This window comes from Silurus meridionalis, chromosome 28, assembly GCF_014805685.1.
Source record: "Silurus meridionalis isolate SWU-2019-XX chromosome 28, ASM1480568v1, whole genome shotgun sequence".
Classification (NCBI taxonomy): domain Eukaryota; kingdom Metazoa; phylum Chordata; class Actinopteri; order Siluriformes; family Siluridae; genus Silurus; species Silurus meridionalis.
In genome coordinates, this window is record NC_060911.1 from 8,336,875 (window position 1) to 8,359,707 (window position 22,833).

Below are 22,833 nucleotides of genomic sequence, written 5' to 3' on the forward strand. Positions count from 1 at the left end.
TGCAGGACAGGTTTACTCCCAGGATCAAGGTTGACAAAGTTGTTTTCTTACGGCTTTTCGTACTAATTTCACAGCGTGAACAACCATTTAACATACCGCTTTGCACGTTCCCTAAATTTGGGCGAACGCAGCACTTTACCTGTGTAACTTGATGCAGCGGGGACGTCGATGTCGGTTTGGCAAGCCAACAGTGCTCTGTTAAAGCCAGACGTTAAATACCCGTGAAACCGATCAATTCTGAAGCCGATTGATTCACGTTCGGCCGATTAAGGAAAATAAACAATGTCAGCCGTTAATCGCTGTCCGATGAAAAGAGAGAGAGAGAGAGAGAGAGAGAGAGAGAGAGAGAGAGAGAGAGAGAGAGAAGATAGTGTTTGATTTGGTGAACAAAAATTTGTTTTAACAATAACTTTTTTTGCAATATATGGTTGTAAGGATGTTTTGTTTGTACAGAGAGACAGAAAGAGATACACGTAAAGAGAGATACAGAAAGACAGAAATAAGAGAGTGAAAAAGAGGAGAATGTATAGAAAGATGCAGAGAGACACAGAAAGAGGAGAGACAAATAGAAATAGATCTAAAGCAGAAAAATTGTGTAGACACTGTTGTGAAGGTACATGTAGAATTTTATAAAGATATGACATTGATACAATGTGCAAAAAGCTAAATAAACAAGTACACTAAATATATTTATACATACTGTAAATTATGTATACATATATATTAGAAATATTAGACAGGATGCACAGTGAGATAAATATAGATACACAAATTAAATAGTAGTGCAGACGCATGTAAGGCACAATATGTGTAGAGAATGAGGGGTATATTAATACAATATGTAATATGTACATTGTATGTTTAACTGTACAGAAGTTATATACAGTGTTTATGCAGTGATCTAACGGTGTAGTGTAGAGTTCAGTAGTGTGATGTTGGATGGAAAAAAGCTGCCCCTGAAACTGGTGGTTCTGGTGCGTATGTTTCTGTATCTCCTTTTTTGATGGAAGGAGCTTAAACAGATTGTGAGTGGGATATGAAGAGTTCTTGAGGAAGTTGTGAGCTCTGCGCAGACGTCAGCTGTGGTGAAGGTGCGGTTTTGACCACTCTTTGCAGGGCTTTGCATTCACACACAGTGAAGACTCCATACCATACACTGATAGAGTTGGTCAGGATGCTCTCAATGGTGCAGTGGTAAAAACTTGTTAGAATCCGGGGACAGATGAGCTTTATTAAGACTTCTCAAGAATTACAGATGTTGTTGTGCCTTCCTATCCAGAGCTGAAGTGTTCTGGTGCCAGGACAGGTCCTCAAAGATGTAAACTCCCAAGAACTTCAAGGTGGAGACCCTCTCTACCTCAGTTCCATTGGGAAGTGTCTCCTGCTGAAAGTCCACAGTCTTCATGGCGTTGAAGGTCCATGTTGTCAGGCTTCGGATCTCTTCCTTTGTAGGACGATTCGTCAACGTTGCTGATCTGGCTGACCACGGTGGTGTCATCTGCATACTTGCTAAAGATGTTAAAGGTATGCAAAGGAGCACACTCATGGGTGAACAGGGAGTGAGTAGTGGGCTCAAAGCCCAGCCCTGTGGAATACCAGTGTTTACAATGAGGGTTGAGGATACCTGTTTGCCCAACCTAACAGACTGGAAACTGCATCCTCTGTCGACCTGTTTGGGTGACAGGCGGACTGGTGTGGGTCCAGTGTTGGTGGTAGGCCCACAGTGAGGTCATTAGACCCACAGTTCATCTTCAGGGATGTAGGAACCATGGTTTGGGATAGTGACAGGTTTAAAAATGTCAGGCCACTCAGCTAAATGCTGAACAGACGTCCGTTGTTGAAAGTGTTAGTGGACTATAAACAAGAGTAGAGTCAGCGATTGAGGTCAAATGACCTATGCCTCGATCGAAACAAGCAAAAAAGTGATTGAGTTTAAGACTAGGTTTGTAACACGCCAACTGATGAAAGTACAAGCCTGCATGCACAGTCGCAGGTAGCACCGACCTTCATAAGTCAGTGTGCCAAAAGACGTGAATTATGCTATTACCACGTCTGCTATTTCATCATGGACAGCAAGTTAGAACAAAGAGCAAAAATGAAATTCTGCATGATACAGAAAGAGGACAAAGATTACAGAAGATTAAAGTAGAGATACACAGGGAGACACAAAAAGAGGAGAACCATATAGAGAGGGACATGAGAGATGATGGAGAGAAGGAGACAGAAAGAGAAGAGAGACAATGTGAGATACAAAAGAGAAAGACATACAGAGAGAGGTACAGTGAGATATAAACACAAAAGAAAGTGATGGAGAGAACGTGAGAGGCAGAGGTGAGACATACAGACAGAGAGACAGACAAAGAAACAAAAGAGACACAACAAGTAAGAACCGAAGAGAAGGGAGACATACTGACATACTGAAAGAGCAATACAAACACTGAAAGAGAGATATAGAGAGAAAGAGGTGAGACATTCAGACAGAGAGGAAACGTAAAGAGAGACAAAACGAGTAGCAAAGGAAGAAAGGAGAGGCATGCAGTAAGAGATACAATCAGAGAGAGAGAGAGAGGAGAGAGAGAGAGAGGAGAGAGAGAGAGAGAGAGAGAGAGAGAGAGAGAGAGAGAGAGAGAGAGACTCCGGCCATCAAGCGGCTCGTTAGGGAAATGCAGGTGCACGGTCTTTCTCTCTCTCTCTCTCTCTCTCTCTCTCTCTCTCTCTCTCTCTCGCCCGCGCGTGCTCTCTCTCTCTCTCTCTCTCTCTCGCGCGCGCAGAGTTCTCGCGCTCTCCAACGGTCACCGGGCTGCGTAACGGCGGCACGCGCTTCGCATTACTTCACATCTTTCGTTTTGAATGGAAAAAAAAAAAAAAAGAAATAAACAACATTGAGCGAAACCGCGCACACACACACACACACACACACACACACACACACACACATACACTCTCTTTTACTTTTCTCATTTCCGGTCCGGTTTGAGATCAGACGGAGACAGAGAGACAGAAAGGAAAGCGCAGGTATCCTCCGGGACTCTCTTGTCTTTTCCTCGGTGTACCAGCAATCCACTTTTTTTTTTCTTCTCCTCCTCTGATGTTGTGTCCCCTTGTTTCAGGCTACTGCTAGAGCTCTGTGTTTTTGGACTAAATAAAGGTTAATCCTCGCTGTTTCGGGCTGAGAGTGAAGAAAGATAAGACTCCTCTGGATTTTCTCTCGGATTGTTTTTATTCTCTTTTCCCTTCCTGAGCTCTTGGGTAAGTGCAGTCCCATTACTGCTATTCAATTCTATGACATGTATCTATGATATTATATTTGTTTTTGTTTTTGTTTTTCTTATGGTTGAATTTCAGTTCCCAAGGATTTGCAGGCTTCTTTCAGGATATGTAGTAAGTAAAACCTTTCATTTCTTTGCTTGCTTCATTTCTGAGCACTTGACCAGGCATTGTTGTTGTTGTTGTTGTTGTTGTTGTTATTGTTGTTGTAAACACTAAAGTGAGACCTGAATGGCAATTAGGCATGCTGGGAAACTTATGGATGGATGAAAGGAAACTGGTTTCAGCATCAGGTAGATCTTTGCATTTTGGTGGAGCTACTGGTTGAAGACCTGCGTGCAGATCTTTGCATTTGTTGGAGGATTTACTCGCGGATCTTTGCGCCTGGTGGACCTCCTGATGCCTGGTTTCAGATCTTTGCACATGGTGTGGACTTCCTGATGAAGGACCTGCTTGCATTTGTTGGAGGATTTACTTGCAGAGCTTTGCACTTGGTTGAGCTCCTTGTGAATGATTTGCTTGCAGACCTTCTGCATTTGATGGAGCTACTGGTGGAGGACCTGCTTATTGGGATGCTTCGAAGTCATGGCACTCAAAGTTAGACTGAACCGGGCAGTGTGTGTGTGTGTGTGTGTGTGAGAGTGTGAATGTGTGAAAGTGTGTGTGAGAGCAAGGCAGTGTACAGTTTAGACAGCAGACTTGAACACACACCTCCTAGCACTACCTAGTCACTCTTTACATTCAACATCATCCTGTGAAAGAGTCCAGTGGATGCGTTTTCATTAAATAATGCTACACAATAATCTAGAAGGATCAAGGTGCTCGAGGCTTCACCGTGACGCCGTGTTCCCGTTTGGTGTTAAGTAGTATACGGCGTAGAGTGATGATTGACAGCCGAGTTTTCCTCAGCGGTGGCGTCGCGAGAGCACACGAGCTTTAGAAGAGATGAAACGAAACGCCCAGTCCTTTCGAAGGCAAAACCCATCCTTAGGGGATGCACAGCGTTCTGCCGTTCAGCATATCAATTCCTTTGTGTGTGTATGTGTGTATGTGTGTGTGTGTGTGTGTGTGTGTGTGTGTGTATGTGTGTGTGTGTGAAAATGAATATGGTGTGAAGACTTTCAGACGAGAACATTAGTATGTTAGTTGGAAGTATACAAGTTGTCCCGGATACGATACAATCTGAAAACGATCGCTTATCCCAGGAATAACGAACGCACATCCACCCCACATCACTGAAGTTAATAACAGTGAAGGAAATCCCTGAAAACGGGTCCGAAACAACAGTTGAAATGCTGCAATAGCGACCCAAATACCGTCACGTTAATCCTTAACACCCGATCGATCCACAATATTTAATTTCCATTCGATTTTGTTTTTATCCACGACGCATCATTTAGAGTCACACTGTAGTTGTTTGCTATGAGGTCGCAGTTTTAAAATTCCAAGATACGTTTCTGAATTGTTCAAATCTGTCAAAAATGAAAGCTGTCTTAATGCTGTCTAGGTGATGTCACGAAAACGGTGCCTTCTATGGAGCTAACACATTTATAACACATCAGTTATTACTACACGTTCATGCTGTTCATGTATAGTATAATTGCCTATACAATATATATATATATATACACCAAATATTTTACTTTTGAGAAAAGAAAATATGGGTTTCACAGATTGTTTCTGCTGCTACTCTACATGTGTATATGTGTGTAATCTATTGCTTGCGAAACATCTGGGAGTCGAAATAATAGTTTGTAATAGGAGCATTATAACTGTTCAAAATACGTTTTTTGTTTACCTTTTAACCAGAAGCTGGTTTTATTCACGGGGTCGTGAAGAAGCGTTCCCAAATGCCTCGGAGGAACAGATGCGTTCGGTATTTTCGGCAGCAACGTAATTCTGTCCGTGAACCTTCTGTGAAAAAGTGTGTGGTTTCAGGCCGTGCACGATATTAGGGGATGACATGGATATTTTCGATATTGACTCCACTATCAGACACACACACAGAGTTTAAATGTGCAACGAGCAGGGAGACTGTCTGCTGGAAAGCATTTTGAAAGCTCAATCTTTCCTTCTCTGATGGAAGTGCGCAGCTGAGGGAGGAAAAGAGACAGGAAAAGGGGCGCGAAGCTTCCCACGAGACACTTCTCTGTTTGCAGGAAGAAACGCTTCTCAAATGTGTCTGTCACAAAGAGCGCAGCGTGTGTTTGCGTTCGTGTGTGCGTGTTAGCGCGCGTGTGGGTTGTGTGTGTGTGGGTGTGTGTGTGTTGTTAGTGTTTGTGCTGTGTAGCTGAACCCCCACAGGCTTTATAAAAGCAGAACTAATTCTCACTTTGATGCATCTCAGACTTTTGGGCAAGTGCTGGAGTGCTCTGTCCATCCTTTTGATTAAAGCCCCTAAGGGTCAGGCCACTGTGTGTGTGTGTGCATGCATAAAAGTCACTGGATGTGTGTACGTATGATAGCGTGCAGTTCTACTTCCTGAGGGTGGTTTAATAAACAGCAACATTTCTCCACTGAAGCTTAACAAGAGTTGCAATTGGAAGTCTGCAGTAATTCTCTGTTTTAAAAGCTCTGAAGGGAGAGTGTGTGTGAGAGCGAGCGAAGTGTGTGTGTGTGTGTGTTCAGGATATATTCACGCCAGACTTTTTTCGGAATAAAACAAACTAATCATAATCAACCAACAGACATCTAGTGCAAGAAAAGTACTTAAATCTGCATTCACCAGTCGCCATTACAGTTGCATTTCCTCTTTCCTTAATTATCCATCTCATACCCCAAGTAGAGCCTGGTGCCTACAACCACATCATTATATTCACTACCTTCTCTCTCTCTCTCTCTCTCTCTCTCTCTCTCTCTCTCTCTCTCTCTCTCTCTCACTTTTAAGTGATACAGATATACTGGCAGAACTGGGTCAGGAAAACTGATGGTCCTGGACTACTTTAAATGAAGGTTTTTTTTTTCTTTCTGTGATTATACATTAGAAAAAAAATAATTTGAGTTGCTGCAAGAACATTTTTCCATGAAAGCTTTGGTCGTACAGCATGTTCAATAGCCAGAAAAATGATTCAACATCGACAAAGTGCTACTTGAAGTTACTCGTACAACCCAATTAATCCACATTTAGTCCCAATTTGCTCTTATAATAACCTCCACTCTTCTGGGATGATGTTCCACTAGATTTTGTTTTGTTCTTGTGGAGGTTTGTGCTCATTCAGACACAAGTGTGTTAGTAAAGGCAGGTACTGATGTAGGAGTGTGAGGAGGTCTGGGGTGCAGTCAGTGTTCCAGTTCATCCCAGAGGTGTTTAATAGGGTTGAGGATCAGAGCTTTTTAACACGAGATCTTTCACTCCAACTCATGCAAAGCAGATCGTAATGGAGATTGTTTTGTGCACAGGGGTTTTGTCATGCTGGAACATGTTTGGGTCTCCTAATTGAAGTGAAGGGAAAATTTTATGCAATACAATTGTGCCTTGGGAAAGAACCACATAATTCTGGGAAAGCCAGATGACACTATATATATATATATATATATATATATATATATATATATATATATATATATATATATATATAGATGGTCCCCAAATTACGATGGTGTTTTTCCGATCTTACGATAAGGATAGAGATATGGAAAAATTGTACAAATATTTTAAGTGTATAAAGTATGACACAGTATATGGCTCTGGTTTGCTAAATTATGCACTGCAATTTGTTAAATTATAAACTAATTACAGTATACTTCCTCGTACTATTCTATAAGTCTTCTGAGTAGGCTAGGCCGTGTCTTTACTTACGATATTTTAAAGTAACAAAGGGGTCGGAATGCATGTCCTTCAAAAAAACTGAGGACTACCTATATATATATATTATATATCAGCAACCGATTTGAGGATATGTTTTTTCATCCATGTATAATGTAAACACACACTTCTAATTAATCTGGAACTTTTATATGTTGAAGTCGGAATGGACACACAGTTTGAGACAATTCGACCCGTTCATTCAGAAGCACTGAAAAGCATCAGCCGTGATGTCAACTGGTTCACAGTGGTGCACTTTGAAATACACTGGAAAAAGAAATGGTGCCGGATCGACTTCGGTAACCTCACCCAAATATCCAGCAGACCTGCATAGGCATTAATTTAGCGATCCACACTCACTCGCCATAATGATGTAACAGGATCCACACAGATACACTCACTCACCTCTTGTTCCAGCGTGTGTGTATTATTATTTTTTTTTCCCCCCAAGTACATCAGACTTTGCATTTCACAGGCTGTTAATAGCCTCCTCCATATGGCATTGTGTTTATTTGCTATGCTAGACACTCCCCATTAACACACCAGCAAACAGATACACTCACATACACACACATATATACGGTTTTATAACGAGAACGCCGTGACGGATCATTCGGTACACCTGGCGCAGATCCTTTTAGATTTCAAGTAATCTTAAACAAAACCCCTCTCTCTCTCTCTCTCTCTCTCTCTCTCTCTCTCTCTCTCTCTCTCTCTCTCTCTCTCTCTCTCTCTCTCTCTTTCTCTCTTTGGCACTTTCTCGAACTCTCTTGCTGCTCATGTCCTGCTTTGCAGACATAAAAAGTGGCTGCTTTATTTATCCACCTTCTTCCTTTGCATCTTTTCTGCTGATGTAGCTCAGAGAGAGAGAGAGAGAGAGAGAGAGAGAGAGAGAGGAAAATTGCTGTTAGTGGAATCGCAGCCCTGTGTATTAGCACTCCCAGCGCTGAGTCAGTTTGACCCCTCGCAGCTACCGTACTACACTTAAGTCGCAACTTAAGGCTCTCTGATTGGATTTCGACTGAGACCAGTGAAGACCCTGAGTTTTAGGAGAACGCACAGACACAGAGGCCACAGTAAAACTAACAAGATCTACAGCTCCATCGCAGAGACCACACCTTCTCTATCGAGGACATCGTTCCCACCTCTGTTGCTGTGATCTATAATCCTATACGTCATATGTAAATCTTTAGCACTGTGGCGCTGCATTCGGCGAGAGGTTTTAACTCAATTCTCAAATCCACTTCTGTCCTGTTTGGGAAGTGACGTCATGTTTCCTAATCATTGCTACTGTTTATTTTATATTTGTTACACCTCATTACATTTTGTACTTCCTTTTTTTTGCATGTGTAAATATATTTGCATTGTGTTTTAAATACGTCCTTATCGATATATGATATTTTCTCATATCCATTCGGGTTTTATAGTTGTATTCTGCATACAACTAATGTTTGTGACCATTCAAAATCTTGAATCTTGTAACTTGAATCTTGAAACTAATCTGTTGATCAATCGCTCTTGGAGTCACCGAGATGAGGACGAATTCCCCTTTGTGAGTTTGGAGATTAATACACATAATTCTCTTAGATTTCGATTATAGTTCTATAATAAATCAGTTCTTACATTCTTTAAAGCTGCTTTGAGATCATTGTGAAAAGCGCTGTGGAAATAAACTTGAATTGAATCACAGTTAAAGGTGCTTTTTATTCGGTCACATGTACCTTACCGCATAGTGAAAATCTGTTTGGTCTGCCTTGACACAGCGCCCCCTAGAGCACATAGAGTCATGCTCAAGGGCCCAGAAGTGGTAGCTTGGCGATACCAGGGCTTGACCTTCCGATCAGCAAATCAGAGCCTTAACCACTCAGCTACCACATTTAGCTCGGCGAGTTTGTTGCTAACAAAAGATGGAGATGTCGTTTTAAAGCCTGAAGTCACTGAGGTAGCAAATTACATCATCACTAACTCAAATGCAGCATTAGACGCATACGCCATGCCTTCTTTTTACTTGTACGATGCACAGAGTGGCATGTAGAAAAGGAGAGGTATGTAAAAAAGAAATCATGCCGTGTCATAGGGGTCCATTTGATACGGATAAAAAAGAGCTGAGCAAGCGATACCTGTTTTTATCAATACACACTCTGATCTTTTTTAGTCGCCATCGCAAAAACGCCTCGAGCCCGACGGATGCCGTGTCCATTCAGTAAATCTTTACACCCCTAGAAATCGGATGTAATTCTCTAGACAGACGTTCATTGGGAAACCCAACTCCAACCCGTCTGACAGCGTTGTTAATTTCTCCTCCCTTCCTCCTCTCTCTCTCTCTCTCTCTCTCTCTCTCTCTCTATCTTCATCTCTTTCTCTCTCTCTTTATATATATATCTGTCTCTAATAAATCCTCCATTTATTAAGTGGTTAAGTGAGTGGGTCAGCATACCAAAGGCGACATCAGAGCCATTATGACTGATTTATATGACAGTTCCGAGAGAAATGGTTACAGAGGTGGGAGTCTGTGAGGGGGGAGGTGCAAGTGTTGCGTGCATGTGTGTGTGTGTGTGTGTGTGTGTGCGTGTGTAGCCGTACGTATGTAAATTAATAAATGGATGCGATTCTCGTTTACCGAAGAGTGCTGGAGGTGGAGAGCAGTTGAAAACGATCAGCACTATTTACAGCCAATTCAAATCCCAGACAACAGCAGCGTCACTTTCCCGATACAGGAACCGTCTCCGTGAAACGCTCGTGTGATGGATTTTGATGGAATCCGAACAGCACGTTAATGCGGTCGTTAATAAAACCCCTATTCAATTACACAGAAAAGAGCAGAGGTGATCTAAGATGGTGGAAGTGAAACAAAAATGGAATGTCTCACTTCACATGCATGTAGTTGAATTGTATGTGTGTGTGTATGTGTGTGTGTGTGTGTGTGTGTGTGTGTGTGTGTGTGTGTGTGTGCTGTTAATTAGAGCCATATGCTGATCTGACTGATGATGACTATATTTTTAGCTCCATTGAAAGACATCCCCGAGTTTTGGGATCGAGCTTTTTTTTTTCCTTCGTGCTTCCGTATGTTCTTTCCCTCTCTGTCTCTGTCTCTTCCCTTGCGACTTGTCAGAAGAAAGCAGTACACACGGACACATTGCTCAGGAAAGGTAAAAAGAAAAAAGAACGTCATAGAGTGAAGTTCACGCTCCTACTGGATGCCTTCACACTGGCGACAAGAACAAGAGAAATCAATTAAGGAGCAGGAAGTCATTGCGCACAGGACAGCAGTGTCTCTTTGCTCCCTCTGTCTTCGAGACAGAGGAATAGATAGAGAAAGAGAACAAGAGAGAGAGAGAGAGAGAGAGAGAGAGAGAGATGGAGACATTGAGAGCAGCTTGGCTTAGCAGCGAGATACACCATCTGTTGTACTGGTCACACAGAGAGAACGATAGAGACAGAGCTAGAAGAGAGAGAGAGTAAGTGGAGGTGAGAATTTGGTCAAAGTGGTGGATGAATGAAGAGCAGAAAAAAGAAGAGAGGAAAGAAAGAAAGATCTTTTCTTTTACCATTTTATAACTTTTAATCACCAAGGAGTTATCACTAATTACACCCTGTGGCCATTTCTTTCTTTCTTTCTCTCTCTCTCTCTCTCTCTCTCTCTCTCTCTCTCTCTCTCTCTCTCTCTCTTTCTTATGCTTGTCAGGTTGATATCACTGACTTGACCTGAGATCTGGGGTAAGAAGCAGGTGATAAATATCATAAATATATATATTGGATGCAGCTCATCTAACAAAAATAAATAATACTTTTATTTTTGCATATTTTTGTTTGTTTTAAATCTAAAAGAACAATTAATAAATGTGGATATTAAAATGAAGCATCCTTAGATATGATAATTATTAGTATTGCTATTTTACATTTCATTTATTGCATTTGGCAGAGGATCTTATTCGTAGCGACTTAGCGACATTTATCTCATTCTTCCAAAGGCAGGTGCTAGCTCAGTGGTTAAGGGGTTACTTGTTACTCTGGGTCACTCTGGGTCACTCTGGGTTACTGATTAAAAGGTATGGGGTTTAAGCCTTAATATTGCCAAGCTGTCACTCTTGGGGCCCTTGAGCAAGGCCCTCAACTCTCTGTGCAACAGGGGTGCTGTAACATGGCTGAGATTCTTAACGAAGAGTTAGGAAGCTTGCTTACAGGGAAGCTGAGCTTCCTAACATGAGAAGAGTAAGTACAAGTGTAAAGCTCCTTTCAACTGAGCAGCTATGGGCTTTGCAGATGAGTGACAACTTGGTCTCACAACCTACAGCACCAAAGTCCAATGTCTTAACCGCTAAACTACCACACCCCATTTTATGTATTTATTTTAAATGAGTATAATGTATTTTATTGAAATAAATACAAGAAGCGTGAGGTCATATTCCCGTCATGTTGTGTAGGTTAATTATAAGAGGTATTTATTTATTATACATTTTTGAATTGGGTTTATTCGGATTTCTTCTTGTTCGAATCTGGACAACTAACGTGTTATTACACGTACCTCAGCTAATTTATCTCCTGCGACCCGATGTGTTGCATTTTTGCATCGCAAACCCCCCCTTTATGATGTTATACGCAGTGTTTTATAGATAAGGGGCACTGGATCCCATCGTTGCTGCGTCAATCGGGTTTTATTAATGAACGTAAGAGCAGATCTAAACAGCGAACACGATGTCTTCAGATTCTTTTTTTAAGCAAAAGTGAACAGTATTTGAGTGCTTTTCGCTCCAACAGACGGACAGCAGTTGTGTGCGTCAGAGTATGCTCGTGTGTGTCTGTGTGTGTGTGTGTGTGTGTGTTTGCATGTGTGGGGGAAGAAGAGCAAACGCCATCTGGTGTGATGGAGGAGAGAACGAGGAAGGAGCAGGTAATCTCAGCTGTGATTAGTAACAAAGCATTCATTAATGTCATAGGAACCAGACCAGGTAATGACATTAGGAGGAATTAGCTCTTATTACAAATGCCTACATGCAGGGGGGGTGTATACACACACACACACACACACACACACACACACACACACACACACACACACACAGTACAGGGATAGATAAAAAGCAGGTCTCTTGAGTGTTGTCAGGTTTTGACACTATGCGTGTGTGTGTGTGTGTGTGTGTGTGTGTGTGTGTGTGTGTGTGTGTGTTGCCTATTCACAGCTACCCCGATACGTCTTGGTGTGATGCTATGATACTTTATATACTAATATCAAATATCAAAACTGCACCAAGCAGGATCGTTGCATCCCAAAAACTTGTATCAGTCATACTCTGTGAGTGTGCGAGTGTGTGTGTGTGTGTGTGTGTGTGTGTGTGTGTGTGTGTGTGTGTGTGTGTGTGTGTTGCGATGTCTCTTTCCTGTCTCCTTGCTTCTATTCAGGAGCGCAGAGTTGAGGCCCATTAGCCAGAACTAGCCCTGACAGAAAAGGATCAGAGAGGTGCAAATGAAATTTGCTTAGAGAGCTTTCAAGCCTAGAGCCCGTTTAAAACAATCACACATCGTTGCACGTGCGCACACACACACACACACACACACACACACACACACACGTGCGCGCGCACCTCCCGGGCGTCTGAAAGGCTGCGTACGGTGAGGAATGAACTCATGCTCTGTCCACAATGGAAAAAGAGGAGGGAATCAGGGAATGATGCCCGAATGAGAGAGGGATGAGAGACCGATAGAGAGGAGGTGCGAGTGTGTTAATGCAGGCTTGCGGGATAATCATGTTATTGAGTCTGATGCTTATCAAATCACCCTTGAAGATCAGTGTCTTCTTTCTCAATTACCTGTACCCCTCTTTCTGCGAGTCTGTTGGATCTTTTAGTATCAGTGGGATTTCCAGGCTTGGCGATAGAAAATTCAGAATGTAGACATGCACCTAAATTAATGCATCATCAAGCAGCAGACTTATTTAGAGAACTGATTGTGTGTCCGCTGAAAAGCCAGCAATTTGTTTAGAAACAGTCATTTAGTCAGCAAAAACCTGTGCATAGAGTAGGAGAAGCTTTATTCTCTTAACGCACACCTGCATCTTCATCAACAAGGTCGCACATCGTTTCTGATATTACAGTGTTTCTTTTTCATTGCTGGTAATGTAGAGGAGTAACAAAAGGCCTATCTATTTAGTACTTTCCCCCCAATGCCTCAGATTCCTTTTCTTGGCTGACACACTCGTGGTCTTCTGCTGTTGTAGCAGATTCAAGGCTTTGCAAAGTTTGTGCTGTGTGCAATACATTTCTGACCACCCGGTTTGTAAGGAGTGGTTATTTAAGTTACTAAAGGCAGTCTACCTTATTAACACTTAAATGCTCTCCCAATTGTACAATAAAAAAAAAAATAAGTGCAAACATTTTTTTTTATTTAGTTCTATATTTTTTTCGAGCATTAATACCTTTTATTTCTCAATATTTTTTATATTCATATTTGTTTTTATACTTTTAAATTAAATTAAATTAAATTAAATTAAATCAAATTTTTTAAAAGTGCAACTGGAAGCTTCTGTCACCAGAGCAAATTCCTTGTAAGTGCAAACATACTTGGCGATGAAGCTCTTTCTGATTCTGATTCTGAACTGGTTCACACCAGCATCCATGCAAACACTAATTTTGCTTCATTCACACGAACATTCACACACGAACTCCATGACTGTTGCAGTAAGTCATTTTTTTACATTGTATTTTTATTGCGAAACAGCGAACATTATTCATTTATAAAAAGCAGCCAGCGAGTCATTCCTCAACTACACGATACCTGATATATCGAACAGCTGACGATGAAGAATAAGCGCTCCAGTTCTGACACTTTGCCTCCCTATTTATTTATTTATTTATTTATTTATTCATTTATGTTCCAGCCGCATCGTTTTCAACCCCCTACGAGCAGCGAGGGCTAATTAAAGGCCCGATGAGATTTCTTTTGGGGGTGTAACAACAAGTAGCAGCACATGATAAATCACCACGCCTTTATTATTGGGGGTGTGTATTATTTTGTTCGTTGTAGCAGCCATGTACTGTAAATATGCGGTTGATTGGGCAATTCATTTTTTAAGATAATTTATCTATGGCCCTGAATGTATATAGTAGATGAATGTGTGTGTGTGTGTGTGTGTGTGTGTGTGTGTGTGTGTTTGTGTGTGAGAGAGAAACAAAGCGAGAAAGAAAGAGGGGATATGAGTTGATTAATGTTGAAGGGTGTATGTATATCAGTTGGTGAGTGTGTGTGTAAGTATCCTTTTTGCTTCGTGTGTGTGTGTGTGTGTGTGTGTGTTTGTTAGGAATGCTCGGCACCCAAACTGGTTTAAATGGATTACAGCAGTGTATCATTGCCATTATGCACGCGCGCACACACACACACACACACACACACACACACACACACACACACACACACACCACACACACACACACTGCTTGAATAGTTCTGAAATGAATCGCATTTCATGCCCACAGAGACATTTTTCTCCTCTCTTCCTGTCTTTCTCTCTCTCTAATTCTTCCCAAATTTGTACGTAGTGTCGTTTTTATGTTTCGTGTCATGCCGTATTTTGTTTTGACTTGAAATGTCACTATAAATGCAAATTGTTTTGGCACTGTTTAGTTCTAGTTGTTGTTTTTTTTTTTCTTTTCCTTTTTAGTAACAAGCCTTGTACAACGAAAAACAACAGGGTAATTTCATTCAAATGTCATCCTTGCCCTAGAAAGATACAGCTGTAAGAAAGAGAGAAAATATCACTGTAACATTTCCACTCAGGATTGGTTTGAACTTTAGTTCCTACTTCGGTTGTTTTATCCAGTTAACCAGAGTTACAACAGAGCATCGATACGAGACAAATCAACCCCCTTTCAGGGTCAGAACAGTGTATTATAAGAAAAGAAGATCAGGACTTTTAATATTTGAATGTCATTTAAATCTTTTTCACTGTTCTATACAGTATTACATGACTATGTTATGAATATGATAAAGGCACTAATATGGTAATAATATGCTAGTGATTATATGCCACTTGATTGATTTAGTGTCTCATTTGTGTCATCATCGCTCCTACTGCTGTCTGACATCCAGCTGAAATGTACACTGAAGCATTCACTGGGGTCAGCAGAAATCCTAAGTTAGAAGCAATGCCCCTTGGTTTGCTCCCATGTCTGCTTACCTTGTTCCCGGTAGTCCTCCTGTCCACTTTTGAACATTTCCAAATAGGCAAGAGAATGCCAAGTTTTCTGAAATCCTCCCACTTGCTCTTCCTCTCTATCTCTCTTTCATACACTGCCCCTCCATTTTTTCCCCCTTTCTCCCTTGCTGTCCTCTCGCTCTTTTCTCCTTTCTCAGCAGTATTTTCTCCCTGCTTGGTGATTATTTTGCTTCTTTGTTTTCTCCCCTTCCTTATTAAACCTTATGAAGGGATTCTTTATTAAACCTCTCCTAGCAATGAGAATGCACTAATATAACCAACATGTTAACATGCTAAAAGCAGACTGCACAAATACTTCTGTATATTCGTGGTCAATCTTAGGAGAGAAATGCATACATACAGGCATGAACACACACAGACACACACACGTGCACACACACACATGCACGGACATGGAGAGGATATTAATCTCACTCTAAGAACAACAGAACACAAGCAGAATCTCTGGAGAGGTCATTAAACCGCATGGACACATCAGGCTGAACAGGGTGACCCTATGTTTACTCTGTCTTTTGCTTTCTCTCTCTCTCTCTCTCTCTCTCTCTCTGTAATTACACACACACACATGCGTCTGTCTGTCTGTCTGTCTGTCTGTCTATCTATCTATCTATCTATCTATCTATCTATCTATCTATCTATCTATCTATCTATCTATCTATCTATCTATCTATCTATCTATCTATCTATCTATCTATCTATCTATCTATCTATCTATCTATCTATCTAATGAGTTCCATCAGGACCGTAGCAGAAATGTATCGCATTATTTGATTTTTCTATTTTATTTGTATAAAATGTTATAATAATATAACATCGAATTTGACATATTATTTAACCACGCAGGAATTATATTTAAAATAGTTTTGAAAAGATGTAAACCGTTAATGTTCACAATTGTTAATGATGAAAATAAACTGCAAAAAGAAAAATAAATGCCGAGCAATTTTATGTTTGCATTTCTTTCCCAACCGTTCCAAAATTGAAATTTGTTAAATATTTAGATGCGTTCCGATGAGTCCATCGTAACTTGAAAATGACGTAAGTTAAGACACAACCTAGCCTATCCAGGAGTCTTAAAGAATAGTGATCAGTATAGGGGTAGTATACTGTACTTTGTTAATAATCGGATAAATTACAGTACATAATTTAGCAAAACAGAGCAATTTACACTTCTGTAATGTATAAATGTTGTACATACACAGTAATAAAGTAAACCGCGCTAAACAGACACCACAACAAAAATCCTATTTTATGTATACAGTACTGTACAGTATTAACATTCTATTTTATTGTATAATTAATGATGATATTTTTATTGATACATTTCATTATTTCAACATAAAACTCCATAAAAACAATTCCGTGTCAGTGCTATCCGCGAAAAACCGGGAAAAACATTCAAAGTAATGAGTTGTGTGGCAAATGCAATTCCGCGATAAACCAGTGGCGAGAGATTTGAACCGCGGTAAAGCGGGGGATTACTGTACTATGTACGCATACTACAGTATATACAGTATCTCACAAAAGGGTGAGTGAGAGGGTGAGACTCACTTTGACTACTGTAAAATATATCCAAGTTTCATATTCTATAGTATTGTCCCTTGAGAAGACTACCGTATTTTTCGGACTATAAGCCACTACTTTTTTCCCACGTTTTGAACCCCGCGGCTTAAACAATAAAGCGGCTTATTTATTAATTTTTCCTGGGGTTTTCCTGTTTCACAAACTTCAAGCCAAAAAACTGAACCCTATAACATTAGACCAGTAGTCTGAACGGAAACAAAAAAACGCACCTCACCTGTGTTCTGAGCTGCACGGCATCAGGAGAAAAAAAACGCACGACGATGCCAAAAGATAAACTCCCGAGACAAATAGTAGTGAAAGGAAGGAGGAAGACAGTGAACAATGACCTACTTGGTCGGCTACTGTTTAGATACAAGCCGTTGTAGCGCGTTGAGTCTGGGTGAAGGGAGAGCTCACTAACTCCAGTTGCAACAGAAATCATATAAGCACAGACAGGTTTCCAAAACTCTTGCTTTTTTATTTTTCTTGGCAACAGCGTTATGGGTTAGTCAAAAAAAATTAGAAATGAGCATCAGAAAATAATAAGGACATATTCCTCGTCTTGCACACATGCAGTAATAGCGGAAAAAATGCAGTGCAGGCTATTCCCAAAATACCGCTATGCTCCTAAAGGAAGCGCAACATATTTCACCCGTTACTCCGTGTGTAACGTGTCTTTCGTTAAAGATTGTGTAAAGTACATTAGTTTAGACAGGTGCGGCTTATTTATGTTCAAAATAAAAATATTCGTAAAATTCAGTTGGTGCGGCTTATATACGGGTGCCCTTTATAGGTATATGCGGTATTACGGTATACTAAAACGGTTGCTGAAATGTTCGAGTGGAGGGCGGAGCCGGACGACAGGAGCGGTAAGGCATTGCGATTTGTTTAAATGTCAAACACAAATTAAATACGAGCTCTAACACCAAGACACCTGAACTCATTTGACCGCTGGTGAAAGTAAGGCATCTCACAAGGCAGGAGAATCAGACCGGATAGTCTGATAACCTGCAGCCATTCTTCACACTCTCGTTTGTGGTGACCTTTGAACCTCAGCGAGTCTGCCCAGAATGTTGTGTTTATTCTTAGTTCCAGTGTTTATTCCAAACAGCAGTCAATCATGTACCAGAGCATTAAATAAGTCAAGGATGAAGTTGTTAAGTGTGTGTGTGTGTGTGTGTGTGTGTGTGTGTGTGTGTGTGTGTGTGTGTGCGCGTGTGTGTTGCTGTTCCCTGAACCACTATCTCATATTTAGCTCACACTGTTGCAGACTTTTTTGTTTTAGGAATTTATTATTACTAGATTTTAGTGTCCTATTAAAGCATCTCTCTCTCTCTCTCTCTCTCTCTCTCTCTCTCTCTCTCTCTCTCTCTCTATACAAGCATGATTGAACAGACAAATGTGAATCAGGGCTCGAGCATGTCTGTCACTTTCCAATCACAAAACTCCACTCATGAACTTTCTCAGACTCATCAGATGTTACAATGTGTTTCTGAAGTATCTCTAATTAAATCTACTACTGAGTCTAAGACACAATACATTACAAACACTCTTATCGTAACATATTAATCAAATTGCCCATCTTGATCTTGAATAATGAAGGTTATTAGGGTGGGCCCTGCATCCTGCTCTACTGTATTATGCATCTTAGTGTAATACAAGAGCTTTTGTGCAAAGTCATGCAAAGTTTTTTTTTTCTTCTACTATGTGTAAGACCACAAGGTAGGATTATATTTATACCGCATTTACAGTGCAAACTTAGTGATTTAGGATTTGCCCTACCTAGAAGATTAATAGTCACAAGTGGAGAAACAAATGTGTAATTGCTGTATAAAAGTTTCGGAATAGGCTGGCCTTATACAGTATGTATAACTTTCGCAGACACTAACCAAGCATTAAGGATTTTTGAGCTGTACATAGCAGCTCCAGTCAGAGACATAAATCACGATGACGGTGTGACTGCATTTGATCAATCAATGGTCTGTACAGGTTTTTTTTTATCCACTCTTGCATCGTACCTGCTCGAGAAGGGTTTCTAAATTCAGCACGGGCATTTAAGTAGGACTTAGACTTGTGCTTGGCATTGGAAATAAAGAAACATGGGGGCACATTTCCGAGCGAAACCCCCCTCTTACTCTCTTTTGGTTGAAATGATGTTTAGCTACAAGAACACATCTAACCTATTGCATGCAATCTGACTAATATATGTGAATCTACTGTAGATTACTAACACACATCTTCTGCCACATGGCATTCTGTTGAGTATTGGCGTGACGCTTAGTAGTGGGAGGTATGATTCAGTATATGATATGGATTATGTGCATTCTGTTACACATTCTGCTTAACAGTAGACTATATTCCACATCATTCATGCAGAATATAGTGCAAAATTGCATCTGCACAGCTTTGGATCTGCCCACTCTGAGTTTACAAATCGAACAGGATACGTAGCAGCGAGTAGCTGTGAAGAACAAGTCACACATTATCAGTAATCAGGTTTAAATCCATCCATGCTAACAATTGTATAGACATCAGGAAATTACATTTATTAACTATTAAAACGACAAAAGAAGTTGTAGATGATTTTTTCTCTCTTTTTTTTTTTTGCATTGTGTTTGTCTTTAATCTGGTTCTTCATCTCATGGATGTTTGGGTGCTAGTGGTGAAACGCTACACGTATCCGCACCGAACCGTAGAGGGCTTTTGGTTCAGTGCAATCTAAACGTAGCAATCTAAACGTTTGTTTAATCTCCGTCTCACACTTTAAATGAAGTGTCACTGTTTTCACTATTATTACTTATTACTATAAAAAACAACGTATTTATTACTATTAAAAATGAAACTAGAGTTAGCGCAGTGTCCCTGGCTATTCACTCCGTACCAGAAATATGATTTGTACTTCGTTGTTTAGTTTTGCGTATGCGCGTATTCTTTTGCCTTTTATGTACAGCTTCAAGACATTTCCGCATATCGAGGGAGTGAATGAAGGATTGAAGATATACAGCATACTGAAATGAGTAGAACAGTGAAGTAGAGCATATTAGAAATTATGTCTAACAAATGTAAACTATTTGTTAATATTTTTCCATTTATTTTATTTGACTTATTCATAATTTGTGCCAATTTGATCGATTACTGAATTTAATCAATATAAATAAAAGTGTATCGCATTAATTGTATTTATTCTATTTTATTTTATAAATTGATTTTTTTTACATACAATATTATAAAATATAATTTGAGATATTTAACCAAGCAGGTATTTTATTTAAAATTGTTTTCAAAATGTAAACTGTTGATGTTCTCTAATAAAAACCAAAAAAGGACAACGACATGTTTCGCTCTTCCCCGCTAACCGTGGTAAAAACCGAGGTACATTTCGAACAGTGAATTTTCCCCGTTGTGTACCCCTGATAGGTGCAAACACATTACAGCAGCAATCCCTGTTTAAATGATCTGAGAGCAGTCTTCATTTCCAGCTCTGCAACAGCTAAAGCTGATCCAGATCCAGTTGCAGGCAGAACGAGGACAAAATGTGTTTGGTAATGTAAGCTGGCAGCGCGCTTGGAGTCAAATTATTTCAGCTAATGGAGCTTTTAGCCGTGGCCGCTGCCTGTCTCATTGCGTTGATTCAGATCTGATGCTAAAAAGGCCACGGAGAGGGCGACGTTCTTCACTCCGCTTAAGAGGAAGGATAGCGAGGTTAAGCCAGTCCTGACTCCTATCTATAGTCCGAATGTTTTTTTTTTCTCTCTATTATTTTCCCTTCTCTAGTATGTACAGTGAAATCTTCGAAGTACGAAACTTTTACGCGTAAGCAAGAGTCGGATGACATTTGTGCGAGTCGCACGATTGATTTCAGTGGAAAGGACAATCGATGAATTTGGAATGGAGAATGTTGGCCAGTAGCAATCAAAGGTCTCAAGAGTGTTTTGTGCACATCTAACATGACAACAGCTTTTGTGTGTGTGTGTGTGTGTGTGTGTGTGTGTGTGTGTGTGTGTGTGTGTGTGTGTGTGCGTGTCTAACCAAGCCACCTTCTTTCATTAACCATAAGACTTATTTACTTACATCAGCATCTTTTTCATTCTCTCTCTCTCTCTCTCTCTCTCTCTCTCTCTCTTTCTCTCTCGTTCTCTTTTTCATTGCGAGTGAAAGAAAGTGCTTCCATTACGTTTTACTGGAAGTGTGTATAAACCACAGCCGGTTGTTTCCTCAATAAAGCGTCTAATGTAAGCACACACATTAGAAATTTATTTACTGTCCCTTCCTCTCTCTCTCTCTCTCTCTCTCTCTCTCTCTCTCTCTCTCTCTCTCTCTCTCTCTCTCTCTCGCTACTCACTTACAGTTGAAACGCCAAACGAGCTCCACTCTAACCATCACACCCACTGCATACACACCGATCCTCGACTCACACACACACACACACACACACACACACACACACACACACACACACACACACACCACATTCAGGTGTTCAGCTCATTAGCACCTTGATTCGAGTGTCTTCCAGCCGGAACACACTTTAAAGGACTATCTAACTCTAAAAAGGAGTGAGGTCATTAAAGAGGAATTACCTAGACGTATAGCTAAAGCGTGTGTGTGTGTGTGTGTGTGTGTGTGTGTGTGTGTGTGTGTGTGTGTGTGTGTGAGAGAGAGAGAGAGAGAGAGAGAGATAGAGAGAGAGAGTATATGAGGTTATTAACCGAACAAATAAATCATGAATAGAAAAACAAGCAAGCGGACATGGCGGGAAACAAGTACGAGATAGATGATTAAGATGGAGCCTGTGATGTGTCACATCCTTGTACCTCTGCCAATGCGACGCACACACACACACACACACACACACACACACACACACACACACACACACACACTGGCAGCAGATAATTCTGATTACCATCCTGTCTGTTTTGAAATAGTTCCCACCCTAGGATGTAATTCAGGACCATTTCTTCTGCCTAATCTTTCTCTCGACAGAAAAAAGTATTAAAACAGATTTTTGGTGACAAGCAGAACTTAAAGTGTACTCATTAGTGCTTCCAGAAGAGAGAAGGGGAAAGTGTCTGAGGTGTGCAAAAAAATAAAAATAATACCTTGAGTGCTCAGTTGCAAATGAGGAACTGTTTAAAAATGTGGTGGTGCTGAATTTATACGTAGCTTGTTTTTGTTTCCACGCTCAAAAAACCTCACCTTAACATTGTAGCTATCAGCTGTGTTGTAATCCCGTGGTTGAAGACGTTATTTGAGTTTGGCCTCGTCTTAATTTGACAAGTCGTGCTTAAAGTTAGGAAAGTTTTGAGTTGGTATAAAGTTCGAGTAGAGAATAAGGAGCTCCAGGGCACCCGTCTGTCTCTTGAAAATGAAGGTGTCATCCATGTGGTCTCTGTAAGACTGTACGCAATTAGATCTGAAATACTTGTCATTGTGGTGTGGATTTTTGGGGTCAGTGTAGGTCAGGAACATTATTTGTTGGAATATAAAATAGAAATGTCATTGTGTCTCCGGTCGTGGAGAAACTTACACTTTTTCGTACCGAATCTTTTCGGTACAGGGCTTTCGGTGTGGTGCACATGTGTACCAAATGCAATCCTTTTTACATGCTGAACATAGTAAGGATCCAAGCCTCCTTACGAACATGTTAAGTGGCAGACCGCAAGTTTGTTTAATCTCCGCCGATTTAAAACACGTACGAAATCGCTGCCACTTCCCGTCATCGCCAATGTTTTTACGCCAGTCTAGCGAAATGGATTCTTTTGCGTTTTATGTACAGCGTCAAGAATTTGTCTTAAAAGGAGAAAATCCTGACAATTCCGCATATCAAGGGGGAGAATGTATAAAATAATGAAGAAAGGATGGAAGGAATAATTAATGCATGAAATGTGTTTTTCTTAAATGCAGACATTTGTTAAAGTGTGCTGAAATAAGAACAGTTAAGAAGTTAATATTTTTAGAAAAATAAATGTAAAAAACAAACTCTTAT

The 22,833-nt window shown here is 40.5% G+C and overlaps 1 protein-coding gene across 33 annotated transcripts in view; it reads left to right on the forward strand.

The window, feature by feature from the left end:
* Window positions 1–2,765: 2,765 nt before the first annotated feature.
* Window positions 2,766–22,833, forward strand: part of LOC124381468 (receptor-type tyrosine-protein phosphatase delta-like) — a 434,510-nt gene continuing 414,442 nt past the window's right edge. For 18 of the 33 annotated variants that reach the window (XM_046843125.1, XM_046843116.1, XM_046843128.1 and 15 more), the window contains exons 1-3: window positions 2,767–3,015; window positions 3,111–3,249; window positions 3,346–3,381. The gene's annotated coding sequence lies outside the window, so the exon portion shown is untranslated. Of the gene's footprint in view, window positions 3,016–3,110; window positions 3,250–3,345; window positions 3,382–22,833 lie in introns of all 33 variants that reach the window. The other 15 variants (XM_046843134.1, XM_046843137.1, XM_046843140.1 and 12 more) reach the window with 2 other exon arrangements.